This window comes from Mus musculus, chromosome 5, assembly GCF_000001635.26.
Source record: "Mus musculus strain C57BL/6J chromosome 5, GRCm38.p6 C57BL/6J".
NCBI lineage: Eukaryota > Metazoa > Chordata > Mammalia > Rodentia > Muridae > Mus > Mus musculus.
The window spans coordinates 149,792,498-149,812,988 of NC_000071.6; the positions used below are offsets into that span (position 1 = coordinate 149,792,498).

At 44.8% G+C, this 20,491-nt stretch overlaps 1 long non-coding RNA gene across 1 annotated transcript; it reads right to left on the reverse strand.

Moving 5' to 3' along the window:
* Window positions 1-9,492: 9,492 nt before the first annotated feature.
* Window positions 9,493-19,254, reverse strand: Gm21221 (predicted gene, 21221). Its single transcript, NR_077242.1, has 5 exons — window positions 19,099-19,254; window positions 12,180-12,499; window positions 11,296-11,377; window positions 11,008-11,175; window positions 9,493-9,839 (listed from the first exon to the last, which is right to left on the reverse strand). It is a non-coding gene; the product is annotated as a predicted gene, 21221 (long non-coding RNA).
* Between the last annotated feature and the right edge of the window lie 1,237 nt (window positions 19,255-20,491).

The window sequence follows — 20,491 nt, forward strand, 5'->3', positions numbered from 1 at the left end:
GTCACAGGGGTGAGGTGACAATTATTCTGGAGTTTTCTACCCCTCCAAAAACTGAACCCAGTCCCCAACTTCTTGCCTTTAGCTATGGGATGTCACATAAAGAAATGCCATTGCCAGATGCCAGAGCCCTGGTTGAGGACTTTTAAGTCTCCAGACGTCTGAGAAATAAATTTCTGATCTTTATAAGTCAGCCAGTCTGTGGTATTCCATTAAAACAACACAAAACAGACCAAGACAGGAGAACTCTTCCCCACACAGAGACTGGCTTATATTACAATTATGTAAACTTGTGAGACTCCAGTGGTCAACACGACTGATTCGACACCACTCCTTCAGACCATAGCCCTACCACATTTTACTGACTGACTGACCAGCTAGGCTCTCATTCTTCTTTTCTGGACCAAGATCCTAAGAGGATATAATACATTGTATTTCATTGTCCTGTCTCATCAGCCTCATCCACCTCGTTCCTGTCTCCGTGTCTTAGATGAGCTTAAAGAATATATTTTAGATGAGCTTAAATATAGTGTCTCTTAGCCAGGCCACCATTCTTGATTGGTCTAACCTTTTCCCCTAACCAGCTCCAGACCACATGTTTTTGGTAGAAATAATGTGGAAAGGATATTGGTAACTTGTGGGTGGGCTTGTGGTGACAAAGTCTTGTGGTCAGCCAGGCAGGTAAGTCAGTGTCTACCAGCCCCAGCTCCCTCCCACGTCAGCTGACAAATCCTCTGGGAACCACTTGCTTCTCAACCTCACATTCCCAGCAGAGCCAACAAGCACCAAGACGGGGAACAAAGCTCCAACCCTCCCTCCACTGCACAAAGGCACCCACTTCATAACTTAAGAAAGTGAGAATGAATAGGGATCCCCGCCCAGATTGTAACCAGAAAGCCAGGCGAACTGCTCAAGCCAAGAATTCAATCCAAAGTCATTGTAAGAATTGCTTTGGTTCTAAACAAAGAAAGCTTCTTCAAATGAACTAAACAAATGGCTTGCTGTTTTGCTGTTTTGCTGTTGTTTTGCTGTTTTGCTGTTTTGCTGTTTTTTGCTCTTTTGCTTCCAGCCCACACCCATGAAGTCTTCACTGGGATTTATGGGGAGTGGCAAGAGGGCCATACTGAGGGAATGTGTGTGTGCACGCGTGCGTGCACGTACATGCGTGTGTGTCTGTCTAACAAGAGTATGTGGGGGTGGGTACAGGGTAGTTGTCATTATTTTGAGATCAGTGACAGTCAGGGCTTGTGCACCATGAGCTCTGGAAGGAGGTTGGCAGATGAGCATGCCCGATGAGCCTCTGACCCGAAGCCCCTTGGCCAACTGAGCAAGAGAGTTTTACCAGACACATCCGCCGGGTCTTTTTGTGCAAGTGAAAAGATTTCACACACGTGACAGACTTCTGTTCAAGAAGTCTCCAGAGTGATCTATTCCTTTGTCTTTACTAAAGTGTTTCCCACCGGGAAGAGGACATCTCTGAGGTGTGTTGGTTTCAGTGTGAAGTAGAGGGGCTTTCTTAAGAATTCATGTCTTTGACCAAAGTTTCCTATGTCAGTGTTAAAATGGTTATTTTATTTATAATGTGTGTACTTGCTCACACGCGTGCGTTGAGGACAGAGGGAAATAAATCCGAAGAGCCCATACTTGTCTGTATAGACAGGTGAAGTCAGACTGCATCTCCAAACACCGGCTTTTCGGGCCACAGGGTGCAGCATCCTGTCACAGTTAAGGTAGTCTGATCATTACACAGCTGCATGCTCACACATTTTAAAGGGTTGTTCTAAATTTGAAGCAATTTCTTATCTTCTATACACGCGCTCCTCCGACCCACCTGAAAGAGGTGTTTTCCCTAACTCAGCCATGAAACCCTAGCTATTTCTAAAGGACTGTGTGTGTGTGCAATCTTTCTGGTGGTGGATGCTGCTTAGAAACCAGGTTTGGGTACCAGTGTGTGTATTGTTATCAGGCTGTTGTTGCTTCTCGGTTTTTTCCCATGAGGCATATGTGTGTGCTCATCCATCTGTGCTTATGTATTTTTGCAGGGAAGTTTGGCCTTGGCCTGGTCTAGCTGCCTTCTCAGGCGGCATGCACCCTAAGTGTTACAGCTTAGAGCCCATGGCACAACATGCCTTCCAGGTCCTGAGAGACTTCTGCAACCGCCCCAGGCAGTGAAGCATTCAGGCCCATTAGTTTCTTTATGTGCTCCTGTAGAAGTCAAGGCAACATGGGAGCTCGACAGGCCAACTGGTCTTAGGTGTTCATCTTGTGTACCCTGTATGACTTGCAAACGTCACTGTGTCATGGCAACTGTAGCTGCATCCGTCCTGGCCACTGCCATTATCTTCTGGTTCTGATATAGGGATAAAATGTTGGCTTTTGATAAAACTCTTATCACAGCTTCAGCCTTGCTGTGGACCCTCCAACCACCCTGATTTAATTTCCTGTGGCCATATCAGGTGACCTTGGCCAGTAAATAAGCTTGGGCACCCACATACACATACACACGTATACAATGTCTATGCCTGTTGGTATTTCTAACCACGTATATACTACAAATCCATGAGCTAGTACCAATGCGTCTCATTTCTTTTACTTTTTTTCCTATATTTTGAGAATTTCATACATGGTGCAGTGCATCTAATTTAGATCAGTTGTAAGAGTTATATCGTGGCATGTGCTTCCCCCTGTCTCTCTTAGAAATCCCTTTTCAGTCCTGATGGGAGGCAATTTTCCTTTTCTACAACATTACATTTCATGATTCGGTATATAAATACACTTCATTTCAAAATAATATATGGTTGCCCAGAATTGCAAAATGAAGGGGCAAAGTTAGGGTGCCAGTTTTTGGAAAACCACATGTGAACTAGCACACTTTGGGTTGCTAACACAGCTTGGTGAACAACTAAACCCATTGTGCCCTTATTTCTGCCAGTGTCTCACCTCCTCTCATAGAATTCTCTCAGCTACCTGGCAAACCAATGGAGTGAAGTTTCTTATCCTTTAAAAGTGACTTGGAGACTGAGAAACAGAGCTTGTGCAAGAACTCCCATCGGGTGGTTTCAAAGCGAGGGCATTTGGAACCTAGTACACTTCCTACTACAGCAAGCACCATTTAGCTAACGTGTCCAGCTGTTCTGCTCTTGACACAGAGCCGCTTCACCTCAAATTTTTCTTCTTATGTTCAAGCAGAGTAAGAAGTCTGTAAGGCCCACTCAGCTAACATGCAGGTATAACACCCTGGGGCAGGCAGTAATGTCGTCCAACCTACTCTGGAGAGTAAGGCAGGCTCAGTGGGTGCTTCCCAGATCAGTATCAAAGCTGCCATTTCCTGTGTCTCATTTTTCCTATGTGGGAAGAGGAAAGTAGTTATTGAAGGTGAAGGAAGAAGATCCTTGGAAATTCTCAAGACTGGGATCCAAGGAAGTCCTCTGACAGTGAAGGACTCTGGGTGGTGTCACATTGCATCCAAAAGGAGCTTTGAACCCAGGACATCAGGACAAAAACTCAACCCGTCCATTACATCTCTCTTTCCCCTACATTTCTTTCTTAGTTGAACTGTTATGTAACTGCATGTAACAACATTATCTGGGGGGGGAAAAAAACCTTCATTATTTAATATCAGCTTCTAAAACCTCCATGTATCTTTTTTGTTAACAAGAAAAAGATTTGAAAACTATCACACTGTGTGTTTTCTGTCACATTATATAAAGTAATACTTACTCCAAAAGCTGATTCCAATGTCTACAATAGATGGCTGCATGTAATTAAAGCATATGTGACTGTTTTTGTCACCAACATTTGATTTGTGTCACTAAACAGGACTTATGCAATCATATCTATGAATTATTTTCTTGTCTAAGTCTGTAACTAAAAAATATGTAGTGTATTTTTCAAATCTAGAAGGCCTTTGGTGGGGGTTAGAATATGAGGAGGGGTATCATGTGACATTAAAATTACAAGCCCATGTATCACCATGCAGGAGATATCTCTTACAGAAGGACGTTGTTACCAGGTTCATGCACAGGTCTCTTCTCTAAGTAGATGGGACTTTCTACACTTGATCTTAGCCAAAAGGCAGAGAAGCAGTGTAGACCAATTTTCTGAGACCAAAGCAGCTCACAGGGTTTTTTTGTTGCACAGAATAAACATGGGTGCACTAAACCTAAATGTGGTCCAGAGTTTGGCAGCATAATGGCAGGAGGCAGGAAGCAATGACAGGAGGAAGTCATCCTGACAAAGAATTCTTTGCACCCATTCCCAGTCTAACCTCTATATCCTCTGTGTTGCCTATATCTGAGGATCGCCTGGGCTACTGGCACTGCCTGAAGGTCACCTTGTGGGATTGTACCTCTCCCTGCTTCCCCTAACAGCTGTGCAGGCAATATCTGATTGCTACCGTCTTCTTTACTGGGACTCTGGATGGTGACAATTCCAGACCACAGTACAAACTAGAGAGAGGTAAGATGAGAGAGTCTTGGTAGAAATGTTGCTTGAGCCAAGTTTTCAAAAATTCTCAATTTTCAAATAAACATCCGAGTTCCTGACTTTTATAGAAAACTATGAAGATGTGTAAATGAGGGACCCATATCCAGACACCCAAGGCAACCAAGTGTTCCCCAGCCTTCACCATGTGGAACAATGCCCATGGGGAGTGGTGGTGAGGCTCAGAGATCAGGAGGGCTCCCCTTCTTCTTCATTTCCTTTGATTTCATAATCAATCCTTTTACTTTAGGCAGAACTCCAGCAATGAGACAGAAACCCAATTCTGGGTCATTGGGGTGGAGGCAGGGAGGTGGTGGAGATAAACAAGAAGAAATGAAGAGTTACATAGAGGCTGGCTCTCAACAATACAAAACAAGAAAACAGGCAGTTTACCATCCTATCCTTCTTTGTCTATTGTGAACCCAATAAATGAAGGAGGGACAAAGCTATATGACAGAAGGGCTCAGAGAGAGGGGTAACCAAGAGGGTGTTACTTCACAAGGTCACATTTGAAACACCTGTTTCTGTAATCCCAGCATTTAGGAATCTTAGGTTGAGGACCTGTCAAGAGTTCGAGGCCAGTCTGGTCTATATAATGAGTTTCAGGCTAGCTTGTGGTGCAGAATGGGACCCTGTCTCAAAACCAAACCACCACCACCAACAACAACAAAAAACAACAAAACCCAACAACAAAAAAAGAAAAATCACAGAAGGGAATGGAGCCCAAGTTTCCTAGAATCCTCTTTGATGAGAGCACTCATTGGAATAGAACCAAGTAACAACTAGACACACGCAAGTGGAGGTACTGTGTGCCTCACCCTACCTAACGCCTCCCATGTCCATCCCTGTCTTCTACTCCATTTCTTCCCTTGTCTAAAAAGTAACAGAAGAAGATTCTGATGTCTTCCAAGATGGATGGGATGCCCGCTACGAGGAGCCCGAGTGGTCTGACTATACGGTAGGATGCCTGGCAAGCTTCTTCGCACACCAGTGTAGGATGGAAAGAAATGCGTGTGGCCTCAAGCTGCTGAGACTTAAGAGTTCCTGAGGAAGTTACTACATATATATGCCCGTTGTTTGGATCGCTGGATTTGATTCATGCACAGGCTTATGAACCACTGAGGTACTTCCAGGGGTTTCAAGGCAAATTTCTCAGCACAGCAAATTTCTCAGCACAGTCAACGTCCCTTTTATCCCATCATGGCTTCTTCGCCAGTGAGTATCATTTCTACATTGGGAAATCAGGTCAAGGTGTTTTATTCATTGTCTCAGCTGCCAAGTCCCACTTTTAGTTATCGCCCCTGCTCATTGTTATACATGCTGTCCAGAAGCTCTTCCCGGCTGTACCCCGGCTCTTCACACACTGTTTTGGAAACCTGCCGTGTTCTATCCCAACACCAACAGACGGCGAGTATCAAGGGAAGGGAAGAAAGGGGGGAGAGAAGTGGGTGGGGGAACCACCCCTGTCCCCAGAGGGAGAAGCTAGAGCAAGCAGGCAGAGAGGGAGGGGGAAAGCTAGCTCCAACAGAAACATTTTCTCCGAGAGCTAGAAAAAAAAAAAAAAAAAAGAATTTTCTGAAGTTATCAGCCCCAGGACAGTCAGTCTTTGAGATACTTTCAAAAGGGGAGTTTCCTAGCTCTTGTGATAAGGGAGGCTGGCAGGACTAGTGTTAGGGCTCCTAGAGGCTAATTTGAGCCACTGGACTTAACAGAGAGCTCCAGGGATGGAAGCCAGAGAGCTTCCAGCTAAGTCAGGTAGGACGTTGGGCACTAGTCCTTAGGACAAAAGAATGTCAAGGAAGACAAAGGGAGACCAAGGCCCTGGAGGTGGGGGTGGCGTGGGGGTGGTGGCGGTGGCTACACTATGACGAACTGGAGAAATCCTAGCATAAGCTTAACTCTTGATGACAGGCTCTGGGGTGACTCAGGGACTCAGCTGTGGTGCCTCTCTCATTGCCCTTACGGAGGAGTAGTGCTGTTCCCCGGGATGCCTGGCCTCTCAGAAGATTGGGTTGCCATTTTTACTGTGAAGTACCGTTAAGGTTGATACTGAGGCATCTGTTCTAAGTGAAGATTTTGCACTAGTCTTTTTAGAACTAAATTTATTTTTAGTTAGCATACAAAATAATGGGTCCCATTATGACATTTTCATACATATATATCAGTGTACCTTGCTCATAATTACTGACCCCTCTCTAGTCAATCCGTCCTCTTTCTTCAAATAACCTCCATTTGTGTTCGTGCTATCTGCCTGTCTGATTAAATTCAACTCTTTAGACATGGTTATGAAATGTCAGGGTCTTCCCTATCTGGGATCAGTACTAAACACAAACTGGCCAATACATCCCCTTAGAATCCCTCCTCAAACACACATCTTTGGGAGGAGAGCGTTTACAGCTGCAACACCTGTCTTTTCTATTCATGACTTGTGGGACCCCTAAACTACAAGGGTTTCTAAAAACTAATAAAGCAACCAACCGTTTCCATGTGAAATGGACTTTTTGGACTGTATGACGTGTCACAGCTAGCTAGAATTTTTTTTTTTTTTTAAGGACTGGTACATACAGAGTAATCACCATAGATGTGCATAGATTTTTAAAAGGTGAGACTTTAGTGATATATTTGGCCTATATTCTTTTTTTTTCTACACTTTTCTCTCTAGTCTGGATCTAAGCTACAAAGTGGCTTAGAAATCAGACCATTGTGCCCATTCTTAATCCTAACAGGAAGCAGGGGGGTGGGGGTCTGCCACCCTCACTGGAGTGCATCTCTGTAGTCCTAAGCAGCACCCTAAGACTAACTCTTGTCTTCAATACTTAAGAGGGACTTTTTTTGTTGTTTAAAAAAAGTATGTTTTACTCCTGATGTGGCTCTCTCTCTCTCTCTCTCTCTCTCCCTCTCTCTCTCTCTCTCTCTCTCTCTCTCTCTCTTTCCTCAGGACCTTCTCTTTTTCTCTGGCTACTCCAGATGTATGAGTGTGGAACCTGGAGGTAGGGTGACCTTCAAATTTGCATCTCTCCTCCCAGTGGGTGGGGCTCATTCTCTACCTTGCTCTTTCTCTAGGGAAGGGCTTAAGGTAATGCCATTAAGAATTTGTAGCAACCCTCTGGGGCCACTTTAGGAAGCCCAGATCCTCGGGATCCAATGGGAACAGAGCTGGAGTCTCAGGATAGCTCTCAGCCTAAGCTCTCTTGGCTCCTTCTCCACCCGGAGTCCCTCCTCCAGTGACTTCTTCTGTGCCTCAGTCATTCCATGGACCAACTATACAAAGTCCAGAGGAGGGGCAGTGACCCCTTCCAAGGCAGCTATCGAAAGGCTCACAAAAAACAATAACCACTCAAGGGACTACCCAATTTCTGGGCAGTGGATATGTATTTTTTTTTCCTGAAGGAAATGATCATTGTAGCTTTGCCTTTTTAGCCTCTTGACTGCTTATTGATCACTTTCCCTGAAGCACTACATTGGCTTATGACTCCAAAGTCCTAATGACTGGACACCATTTAAGTATGCCATCACTCTATCACTGAATATGCTATGTAACACAGACGTGTCATTGACATGTATAAAAGTGTCACATAAAATGTCACCTGACCAGAACACTTTAGAAAGGATGCTATTTGTAACACATGATATATGTCCTTGCAACAACATCCTTCATAATAAATTACAAAGTATCCACTTTCTTTTTTTCCTCTTGATTTATTTTATTACTCTTTCAATGTATGTGTGTATGTATGTGGGTATTTGCACATGAGTGCAGGTGCCTCATCTGAGGCCACAAGGGGGTGTTGGATCTCCTGAAGCTGTAGTTACAGGCAGTTGTGAGCCACCCAATGTGGGTACTGGGAACTGAACCTGAGTCCTCTGGAAGAGCAGTCAGTGCTCTTAACAACTGAGCCATCTCTCCAAAACTCCCAACTCCAACTTTCTTTGAGATCTACCCTCACCCTGAAAGGTAGATTGCTATCTATCCCTTATGCAGGTGAAGACTCTGCCTAACAGAGTCAGTGACTTGCGCAAGGTCACACAGTTTGGTTTAGTCAATAGCAGGGTTAAGGTCCAGCCTCAGGTAGGTCTTTGTGTCTCTGCCTGACCAAACTGTCCTCTTAAAGGACACAAGAATACAAGACCCAAGCATGTATTGGCATGACACATTTGGTTTGACTCTTTGTACAATCCATAGCCAGAATGGGCCTCTGTCTTGTCCCCAGACAGTTATGGTAAACTTCAGTCAGGTCATAGGAAAAGCACCCGTGCACAGTGCAGCATGGCGGGCTACAGCCAAGGAAGGGGCACGAACTTGCTACTCTTGCTCTGAGGAATGGATGGTGGTAGAGTTGGATGAAACCATTTTCTAAAAGGTCATAGAACTCGCCTTAGTCGTGTCTTCTGACTTCACATGAGTGTTCTAGAGGATTTTGTTTCAGTCATTTGTCAAAAGGGTTTGGGAGTTTTTTTTGGTTTTGTTGGCTTTTTTTTTGTTTGTTTTGTTTTGTTTTTGTTGTTTTTTGTTTTTGTTTTGGAAGCTATGTGTGTGTGAGATGAAGATGGCTTGGGTACAGACTCTCTGGAGCAGACTAGACCAGGAGACCCAGATGCTGGCAAATCTGCATGTCTGCAGTGATGTGGATCTTGGTCAACAAAGAAGTTGAGCAGCACCGAAACCATCACGGATATCGTTGTGAATTTACAGGACAGGACACATCATGGCTTATGTTAGAACTTCTAAGTCAAACTTCAGGAAACTTCTTAGAAATTCTCAGAAATAGTTTCCAAATCAAAATAGGCAGCTCTCCTTTCCTACCTCAGGATTGCAGGATGAATGTCAGTCATCCTTGGGACATTCTGACATTGCTCTCTTACACAGACCTTATAAAGGGACAGAAAACTTCGTGTTTTTGACAGCAGTGAAGGAGGTGTGTAGCGGCGAAGTCTATATTAAGTCTTCTAATGATCAGTAACAAAAAGAGCATTCAGTGGGGATTGATAAAGACAGCTTGGAGCAGACTGGAAAACATTTAATGGTCATCTTTATTGACATTTTTCACCAAACTTCCCTAGACTAACTGTAGTGAGAATTTTGGTTTCTTTTAAAACACAGAAATATAAGAAGGTTTTTGTTTTAGTCCCAGGTGTGGGATCTGGGGCTGCTCCACAGCAGCTGACTATCACTTGCCCTGCACTCTAGCAGGGGTGTGCTTTTGCCAGCTGCAGATGCGTGGTTTCTGCAAATGTGTTACATTTAGGATTCTGGGGACTTCTCAGAGGATGGATAAATTCGAGAGCCCTGATAGAAGGACCTGCTGCTGCTGGCGGCTGGGTAGTGGGTGGTTGCGGTTTGCTGCGGTCTGTCAAGTATTCTTGCGCAAAAAAAAAAATTAAAAGAAGAAATTAGATATCCCAATGGCAGTGAAGGTCAAATTTACCCCCAAGGAATCCGGTACCCCTAGTCAACAGGAAGTAGTCTAATGATAGTGCCTCCTTTCCCCTCCGACCTTTTTTTCTCTCTCCTATCTAGTGTTGGGTGTGTGTGTGTGTGTGTGTGTGTGAGTGAAAAGGGTGGAAGAGGAGGGGCTGATAAAGGGTGAGAGAATAACCCCCAAGTAGCCAAAAGTCAAGTCATAGGTAACCATTTCCCCTGGCAAGACTCAACGTTTAGTGGTGGGAGCTAGTGGCAGGCATCGCCGTTCATAATGGTACTCTATGCCGCCCACACTAGACAGCCAATTTTTCTTTTAATGGCTTTGCAATGTGCCCACTTATGAAGCAGGGCTGTACACATTCTTCTCCTGTATTTCCTGTTGTTTGTTGCAGACCATAGTGGGAGGTTCTTTTTTGAGGGTTAGAGGATGGAGGAGAGAGTGGAATTTTGTAACATAGACACATTGCTTCTTGGCAAGTGCTCTGTATTTGAACTATAGACTCAACCCACACAGTGTCTCTAATCCATTGATCCACTGGCTTGGTATGAAGCAACAACTTGACCTGTGATAGCTCACCGCTTCCCCCTTAAACATCCCTTGTTTTCTCTGAGGTCCCTGTTAGGTCTATCTGTGCTCAGTTTCCGACATGGAAAGAATCCTGGCTTGGACAGGATATCCCCGTTACCAAAGTCAGGGAAAATGACCCGAAGTAGGTCAGCCTGGCTGTGGGGGTGTGGTGCCTGCCTGTTGCTTGTGAAGTTCCATTCTGCTCATGCCCCTATTTCCCGACTACCCAAGTGCAAGCTCTGGTCTCCAGCATTACTGCAGAGATGGCTTTGCAGAGGCACATTGGTACAATAAATACCATGAGTGCTGAAGATCTGCACACATCTGTCTCCTATTGTCTCCGCCTCCATGATTGAATCCTGACTGACAAGTGCCTTCTGGGTCCATGAGCCTTTGCCATGGCCAGAATCCACATCCAGCTTATACCAGAAGCCTCTCCTGGCTGAGGACCCTTCACCCTCTAAGGCACGTGCCATGCAGTTCAGTTAAATTCCCTGCTATGGTAGGACCCATGACTGCTTGTCTTCTCCGGACGCACTCGAGAGAGATGCTGTGTGTGAGCTTTCCCGGTCATCTTCTCTCTTGGATAAAAAAGGTTTTTCTCAGTAGATCTAGCATCTTCACAGACGATCAGAAGAAGGCATGACTTTAGGGCCTTTCTTACATCCCCAGAAGAGCCTCACTGTGTAACAGTGTCTTCTTGCAGCTGAGGGGTGGGAGTGTGAGAAGAAAAAAAAAAAAAGTAAGTGATCACAGACCCCTCCGCTATTATCCCATCATAAGAACTCAGAACTGAAGATAGGCACAGAGGTGAGGTGTTCCTCACCTAGTGGCCTCAGCTAGAGGCCGCAGGCATCCTTCTCCAGCTCCCCACATCCAAACTCACGACTTCCAAGGGCCCAGGGAATCTGTTTGTAAATTAAAACACAGCTAAACTGAGAACCATATGGTCGCCTCCCACCATAGTCTCCATACTGCATCTAACTGTGAGTAGGGCTTCTTATGGTAGTGGCTAGACCAGAGCCACTACAAGGCTGTGGCTTGCTGGCCACTTCATGTGGCTAAATAGACATTTATGTGCGCTAGAAGCCAAAGGAAGCAGAGGTAGGATTGACATTCTATTGGGAAGCTCAAGAAATGTCCACATCTACGATTCTCCTGCAATTAATAGGGGAGGCCACCTCATCTATAGAAGAACACTATGAAGGCATTCATCCAATAACATGAGTGTCAGGGCCAGACTGGGTAGTGGCTGTCTTTGCAGCTCACAGTTGGGGGATGTCAGAGCGAGAGCTGTATACAGCTTCTAAGAAGTAGCAGGAGGTTGAAGACAGAAAAATTGATGAAGATGAAGTAGTTGAAGGTAACTTCAACAAAAGTCTGGCCGCCTCTGCTCTTATCCTCGGAAAGAAGTTGTAAAAGAAGGAATTTGATAAAGTCTTTGCAAAGGAAATAGTTGAATCCATGAGTCTTTCTTCCATCTAAAGCTGTCATCTAGAACTAAAACATCCAAAGGAGAACCCACTAACAGAATGCCTCTCAGAGGATCAGGAGGCGCAGGCTTGCACAGAAGAGATGGAACTCAAGAAAGTAGCTTTCAAAGTAATAGTGGCAGAGTTCAGACTGCTCCTGCGGCCATGAGTCCGTTCACCAGCAGTGATCTAGGTAGGAACTTGAGAGTTTTATGAAATGGGTGTAATGACAGCTCACCTGGGACTTGGGGAAGGGACTCCGAGTGGCTAGTGGATTTACTGAATGCAACTTGTTGCCAAGGAGGGTTGTTTCAACACAACAGTCCTCTGCTAAGAGGGCAATTACGGATTTGGATAGATCACAGCCTCTACTGTGGCAGGAACAGGAGCTGAAGAAATGAGTGGTTGCAAGCACGTGCCTCTCTCAAATGCATGAAAACCCACAGAGAATGCTTTGTAAGATACAAGGCACCTCCATTGAGAAAGATGGTTGTGCTGGCTTCTGGCTCACACCCTGGATCCTCCTCAGGTCCTTGGCTGCTCTGGCAATTCACAGAACTGATGAGAAGAAGACAGGGGAAACCAGGAGGTTTGGCCTACTGTTTAAGAAACTCAAAGCTAAACCCTGGTGCTTGCATCTTAGTTTAGTAACTGTAAATACAGCAGAATCCCGGGGCATCGCTTTTGATTAAAAAAAAAAATTTTTTTTTTTGAGGAAAAGCTCTCCTGCCCTGCTCCACCACACAAAGGCTGTTTGCTTTATCCTGCCTGCATTGCTTCCTTGCTTTCTTCTTTTGTGTAACAGATACACACACACCTAGTTAGTCTGTTTTCAACGTAATGTCCAGTGATCTACGATTGAGAAAGTGGTTCAAGGGCCGACAGGCTCTCAGATGACCTGGGCAGGCAGCACAAATCACTCTTGTAGAAAACCAAAAGCTACATTTATACCAGACACCCCGAGGTTTTTTGTTTGTTTGTTTGTTTTTTCCTTTCTGAGGGTTAATTTGGAAAATGCTGAATAAGTTCTTAACCGAGAATGCTTCAGCAAAACTCATCAAGACACACAGAAATTGATAAACAGGATCCGAATACAAATGGTAAAAATGGTGGCGTTTTGTACTGCCTCCTGGCAGCAAGGGCTCGTCACAGTGCTTGCAACTGTCAGCTTTTAGAGGCCCGTGAGACTGGAAGTTTTTCATTTCTCAGGAAGAGTTCTTCCCAAGGCAGAGAACTTAGAGCGGAAAGGTACAAATGACGTCATGGCCGTGGGGTGTACGCTGCAAATGGTCGTACGACAGAAAAACCGCCCCGCCTTTTTCCAGCCTCTCCTCTGAAAAACAATCGGTCAACAATACTGGAAAATATGTGAAATACAAAATGAACAAACAACCCCACACCCGTTTTTAATTAAGTAGATATGAATTCTTAAAGCTGTCCCCAGTCCTTCCAGGAAAGCCTTTGTTGCAGACAAGAGGCCAACATCTGTTGAGTCTGTGGGTTCGTTTTCTTCACCCCACCAACCTGCCGTTTGTCTGCACGGTCAGGGGGAAATGGAATGCTTGCTACTTAAAAGCAACATTTGGTGTCCATAAAGTAATGCTCTGTGGGCTTATATACCAAGGTTGAAAACTGGCACAAAGTAGTTTAACCGTTCAACCTCAGATTGGAGGTAAAGGTAATTTGCTCAAACTGCCAGGGTTTGGCCCCAACAAGAAGAATATTTACCAGCTAAGTTTGTTTGTTAGATGGGCTCTGAGGGATTCTTTTTTTCTTTCCCTTTTTGTAGATTTATCTATCTATCTATTTATTTATTTAATAGAGAGAGAGAGAAGAATCAATTGTGCAATGTTAGGAGAAGATTTGGCAGATTTGATTTGTCTAATGTTAATGTTAAAATGGAAATATATGTTTATGACTCCGAAATGATTCGGTAGAGGAAGACCACTTTGAATCCCATCTTTCCTCACACACGCTCATACACAGTGGAAGCAACTGTTCCCTTGGACCAAGTTTAAAACCAGAATAGTCTAGATTTCAGACCAAGGTGTGGATCAGACCAAGACCCTCAGATCAAGCATTCTTAACAGAATCTCAGCTGTCACATGAGCCACTTCTTCAAAGTACACTGTCTTCCTTTAAATTTTTTTTTTTTTTTTAGATCTTTGTCTCTGTTAGCCTTTCCTGAGCAGAAATGTTGACGTTTATGTTTTTGGTGTATTTTACCCATACATATGGATGCTTGGAGTGCTGCACATTTGACTAGCTCACTAGTCCAGGTTAGGGGGCTTATTTTCAATAGTGTGTCTTTCTGACAGGACCCATTAGCATTTGGGGGACTTCCGTGCTTTCTGGAACAAAGTTGACCTTTCTATTCCAGGACCTGGACTTAGAATCTGTCTGGTGCCAGTTTGTGACAGAACAAGGGGATGATCTGAAACCCAAGACTTAGCATGAGCAGGGCATCACAGGACATGAGCACCAATGGCATACCCTGCCCCAAAGCTCAGACTCAAATTTGGCCAAAATTTTAGGACTAAATTCCATCTTAATGGAATGCAGAGGGAAGCAGGGAGGGAGGGCTGACTGGAATATGCAAGTATCAGACATTGCACTAGCTACCTGGCTTGTTTTATTGGAAACCACACACACACACACACACACACACCTCATATGTGGGGAACACTGCTATGCATCTTAAAAAGACATAAAAGATACAACAAAACCAAAATGGTGTTGTTACTGGAATCCAGTTTGTGTGTGTGTGTGTGTGTGTGTGTGTGTGTGTGTGTGTGTGTGTGTTTAAGTAACAGCAAAATTCTAGGGTTTCTTAGGGAAATTGTAGCATGGACGAATTAATAGATATGTGAAACAATCTTTAATTTTCAAGGTCAACAACAGCACTGTCACGGCCTGGATGCATTTTCACAATACTTGCTAAGAATTCAAGGGCAGGGTAATGATGTAATTATTTGACAACAATAAAAGCCCAAATAAGAGACTGTATAACTACATAGATATACGGTACATATTTATGAAGCAGATATGGCAAACTCTGTTTAGCCACTTAACCCAGGTGACAGGCATGTTTTATACACGTTTTATGTTCTAGGTGCTTTAATATTTTCATTATGAAAGGAAGTTACAGAAAAGGGGGGGTTAGGGGGAACCCCTAACCTTAAGGCAGAGGCAGCCTTCTGTATCTGAGAGCTGGGAGTCAGTATTTCTTCTTCCCCATTTGTTGCCCAAGATCTGGGACCTGCCTTCCCAGAACTGAGCTGATCCCCTTCTCTCCACATCAGCAACCGCTGCATCTCCCCAGCTCTCCTAAATGAGACATGAAACCTATCCATATCCTTAGTCATCAGCTGGGCTCTGCTTGGCGCATGTCAGGGCTCAGAAGTGAGAGGCAGGCCTTCTCGCTGAACACCCTAAGCCTGCCTGATCATCCTTTCCATGTTCCTTTACTGTTCACAGCCATCATCACTCCAAAGTGCTTTAACCCACTGCTTCCTGTGGTTCCCCATTGCTTAGAGAACCAAGTCCAAGCCCTAAGCATTGTGCGATGCCCTGTGAATGGTGTGCCATGCCATGCTGCCCAGCCCTGCCTCAGCAGGGTTGAGTGTCTCCAACCTTGGGGCATCTTTTCTTCCTGCTACTCGCCTATTTCACCCCCTGGTGCTTCTCCTCGGGCATTGAGATATATGAAATATATCTAAACTCAAGAAGGAAGCATATATGTGTACACTTAATTAAAAACAGTACCTGGCACATTATAAGCACTCAATAAATGTTCACTACTCACTGGAATCTGTTTCCTGTTTCCTCACTGGAATCTGTTTCCTGTTTCCTCACTGGAATCTGTTTCCTCATACCATCATGAGGTCCTTGAAGTGTCAAGTGGCAGGGTGTCTAAATTCCATTCCTCCCCTCCCCCTATGAGATCGATGGCAGTTCTTCCTTCTTTCCCTCTCTTCTTCCTCTCCCCCCTCCCCATCTCTCTTTCCTTCCACATCTAGTTTAATGCCAAATGTGTGCTATCATCTCCATTTTACAGATGTGAAGCTGAGTTGCAGAGCACCATGCTCACGTACGTTTAGCTGGTTCAGCTGTGGCCCCCTGAAACACATTTCTAAGGGCAAGTCAGGACATGTGTGACCACACTGTCATTATCCAGTGCAGGCACTCCCCTGACCACTATTTGTGCCCAGCAAGTTTCTGTGAACTGAACAAATGAGTGGATAGAGCATGAATACATTAAATGTAGGGTGAATGAGTGTGGGTTAATGAACTCAGGTTTGGGCATAAAGACATCTTCTCTGAACATCCATAGCAGAGGTAGTTGGGTTGAAGGAGTCCACAGCCAATTCACCAGGTGGGTAAAGGGATCCCTTGAGCATATGTGCACCAGACTTTTTAGGTCAGTCCTGTATTTTGCCAAGAATTCACATTAACCTTGGCAATCAAATCCTTGTGTTTTTTTTTTTTCTTTCTTCTTCTTCTTCTTCCCATGGGGGGAATTGCCTGCATTTATTTGGGCCTCATTTTGCCCTCCACAATTCCAAAGTTTCAAGATTCATTCCTTGGAAACAATCAGCTGCAAGAGGGCCCTCTCATTGGGGCCACTGCTGACTTTCTTCTTTGCTACCTCTGCTGGGAGTTCCCAACTTGAAACACATCCTTCTGGATGCTACTCTCCAAAGAAAAGCCTGCCTGTTCCCATTTTGATAGTAGGCTGAAGTAAGAGTCTACCTCCTTAGAGAAACCCTGTTCCACTGTGGCATCTGAGTGGGGGGCATCCCCCCCCACCCCCCGCCCCCCGCCCCAAGCTCATGGCTGTCATATTAGCTTGCTCCATGGCTACAAGAACACTTCTTTACAAAGTCTCTTTAAACTGTCAAAACATGGCTGTGTGCTTTCAACCCTTTATTGCCATCAGAAGGCTAGCTCTACGAGAGGAGAGCCGGATGCAGCCCGTCCCGCACAGGTGCATGTCCTAAAGTTTCTCAGTGTGTGCTTGTTGAATGAATGAAACGGGGGTGGCAAGAGACAGAGAGGAAAGCTATAATGTGGAAGACTGCCACAGACTGGACTCAGTCAGTCCTTCAACCTGTGGGGAACCAGGATTTCGGTAATCAGATGAGCAAGGAGTCGGCGGGATGACAAACGGACACCAGACAAATACACACCAGAGTGTGCTGTATCTGGATGTAAATTCTCAAAGTGAGCATCAGACTTATATGTTACAGAAGAAAACAAAGAAGTTAGGTGACACATCAGCTAAGGTACATTGAAGTTATCTGACACAAAACAAAAAATGCATACAAAAAGACTAACAGGAACCAAGCAATGTTTACAATTGAGAAAACATCAGCCCTATCTAAAGTCAGCTATTGACAGGAGCCAGGTGAGGATTTCACACCCTAGTCACAATTTATGCTATTCCTCTGAGCCTTGTGGAAGCTTGCACCAGGGGGTTCTGCTCTTGCTGGCCTTTTCATGAATAATGTAATACTGTAGTTCCTCCTAAAACCACAACCCTCATTCTCCCTAGGCCATTGTAAAGTCTTGCATATGGGAGTAACTTGGCTGCTCTTTTAAGTGTCTGTAGGGAATCTCCATTTGTCAGAAGAACTCACCAACTTTCTTCTAATATGTAATGTAGTCTGCCATACCTGGCTGTAATGAGTATTCTAAGTTTACTATTTTGAACTAGCCCTGAGATTGCTAGCTCCTATCTGGCAAACTGTGAGATGACTGATTACTGTCAACACTGGGGCATTTCCTCTGAATGAGTAACATTCTTATGAAATTCCAAGCCCAGGGTCGCCTCCAGAAGACTAAGCTTCTGTGAAACTTTTTGCCTCAGGACTGTGTCCAAGCTTTTGGGTCTGCCATACAGTCTTACCCCACAGGCCTCCAGAGTGCTAGGCCTCATTGTATCCTTTTTGGTATCATTGCCTCTGGCCTCACCCCGTTACCCTTCTGCAGAAGCCAAGAGTTTCATAATGCTTAATTTCTTATTCATTTCTATTTATTGAGTTTGACTCTATCGAAAACAGTATTCTGGGAGCTGAAGGGTCCCCGTGTGGTTGATAGGAGAGACTTTATGAGGCCGATTCTGGCTAAGTCTTGCAGAACCTAAGAAATAGCTCCTTTTCCTTTGGCCACAGAAAGGCTGCAGGAGAACAATCTGCTGCTGGAAGCCCAAGGAGCCACAGCTAACCTGTCTATGAGCTAGCTGGGGAAGAGTTTTCATTCATTTAAAAAGACACTGTGTTGACAGGAGGCTGCCTGCATTTTAACGAGGCCAAGTAGCTTTTTATTTCCCTGCTTTAGAAGTAGAATAACTTATGTTTCAAACTTAAGCATGCTTTTCATGTTTTGTGATAATTCTTCACTTAAAAGTATTTGCTTTCTGGTTTAAAGGACTTGGCATCGTTTAGGATATGTGTGAACATTTTTTTTCATTTCTTCTACAAAATCAGTCATCCCTTCAGAGTGATGCTCTTATCTGTGGTCCAGATAGCCGGCGACGATTTTGAAGATTATACTCATGTGTGCTCTTCAGAGCAGTGTGCCTGAAATGCCGGTCAGGACCAGCCACATAAGCTACAAACTGTTTCGTGGCAGTATTTACTGTGACCATCATCTCCTCCTCCATCTGGTCATCCAAACTCATCCTTTATGAGCACGGTCTTTCCCTATCACTTTCCTCTCTTGCTGCCCCACGCCTCCTAAGTCACCCCTTTTTCACTCATCACTCATCACCCCTCCCTTCGCAGCAATGAACAAATATCCTCTCCGATATGGGTCTCCACAGAGTTTCCTTATCGTATTCACGCAACTCCGTGCCCCACCACTCCTTGAAAAGGGTTGTGGGATTGGCTCCTGGCCGCATCCCCGAGCACTGTGGTGCCAGAGAGGTGGGCAGCACAGCAAGCAGTCTTGGCTGTTGAGGTTCACTGGTCAGTTTATTTCCAGTGTCAGACTAAAAAAGAGAATTGTTCATTTCTCTCCTCCTTGTTCTATCTATTTGGGGCTTACATAGTGTGTGATCGTTTTTTCCGAATAATTTTGGACATTTGAGAGATCGCTATCTTTGATTGCATGTAGGTTAGGGTGAGGAGACTCTCAGAAAGGGGCACTTTCCGTACCCACAAAGTAACGTCGGTGAATGGAATGCTTGCCGGTTGTCTTTTGTGTTTTGTTTTTTGTGGAGCTTTTCACACCGCCTTCAGGGAAGTGAGCCTGGCTTCTACCCTCGCCCAGTACGAGGAGTTCTGAATCTTTCCTATCACACTTCTCTGCCCTCTTCCCGGCCCCCTCTCCCCCCACTCCTCTTTACCGTGCTTCCAGCCCCCTCCCCTAGTCCCTAAAGAGCATCCTGGACTTTCATCGCTTTAGTGTCCATTTCTGTGTGTGAGATGAAACACATGCTCCTTGTCTTTTTGTGTGTGTGTGGTTTATTTTTTGCTTAACATAGTATTTTCTGGTTCTGTTTTTCTTCCAGTGGAAGATTTCTCTCTCCCCTCGGTTTAGCTCTGTTGCTAGGGTTTCGTGGTCAAAGGGTAAGTTGACAGATTGGGGCCAAGGACTGCCAGAAAGCCATAGACATCCTGTGAGTGCTTGATTGTGGGAGGGCTAGTACAAAGGCTGCCTCTGAGCGAGGATAAAAGATAAAGAGCAGGCTGAAGAGCGTTGCATGGTTTTTGTTTTTTTTTTTTTTTTTAAGGGTATGTATAGCGCATGTGCATAGGAAGACCATTCTATTGGTGGTTACAGTGGACATGTGTAGCATTTGGCAGCTGGTGATGACATGGCAGGTGATACTGAGGTACTGAGGGTGGAGTGGGGTGTTTCCAACACTGTATCACCTATCCTTATGTCTATTCTCAGACATGCCTACATTGTGAAGCCAAAGACTATGCTTTACTCATTGCATCTCAGTACCTGGCAAAAAAAGTATTTGTTGAATGGATAAAACGCTAGATGCTACCCAGGAGGAACGTGCTAGGTGCAGTGGGTCATGGAAACCTCGAGAGGAACAAGGTAGAGGCTCTGAGTAAGTTGGGTTATGTAGGACAGGGAGACTTTTTGTGAGTTTGATTGGACAGAGTTTCCACTCTCGTCAAGTAGACTGGAGTACAGTCAGATCCAGCCTGTAGATCTGTGAGCATTCTAGAAATCGGTGAGAGACATACCAAATCCCATGCTCACAGGGCAAAGAGAGAGGATAAAGTTGCCAGGAATAGCAGAGAGCTGAGCTTTTGGCTTGAGGTCTTCAGTGTCTGCATTCTGTGTCGGGCTAAGGACAATATCAGGACCGAGGTCTTGGGAGACTACTAGAAGGACTACACAATCTCTATGCATGGTGGGCAGTCTCTCCCCCCCCCCCCCACTTTCAACTGAAGGTCAGCTCTCCAACATTCTCCGGTGGTCCCTGTCAGGGGTGAAATTGACACAGGTCTAGAAACCAAAATGAAGTTAGTGCCATGTGTTCTCTGAGACTGGCAAAGAGTGGCTATGGAACAGTTCAAAGGGCATAGA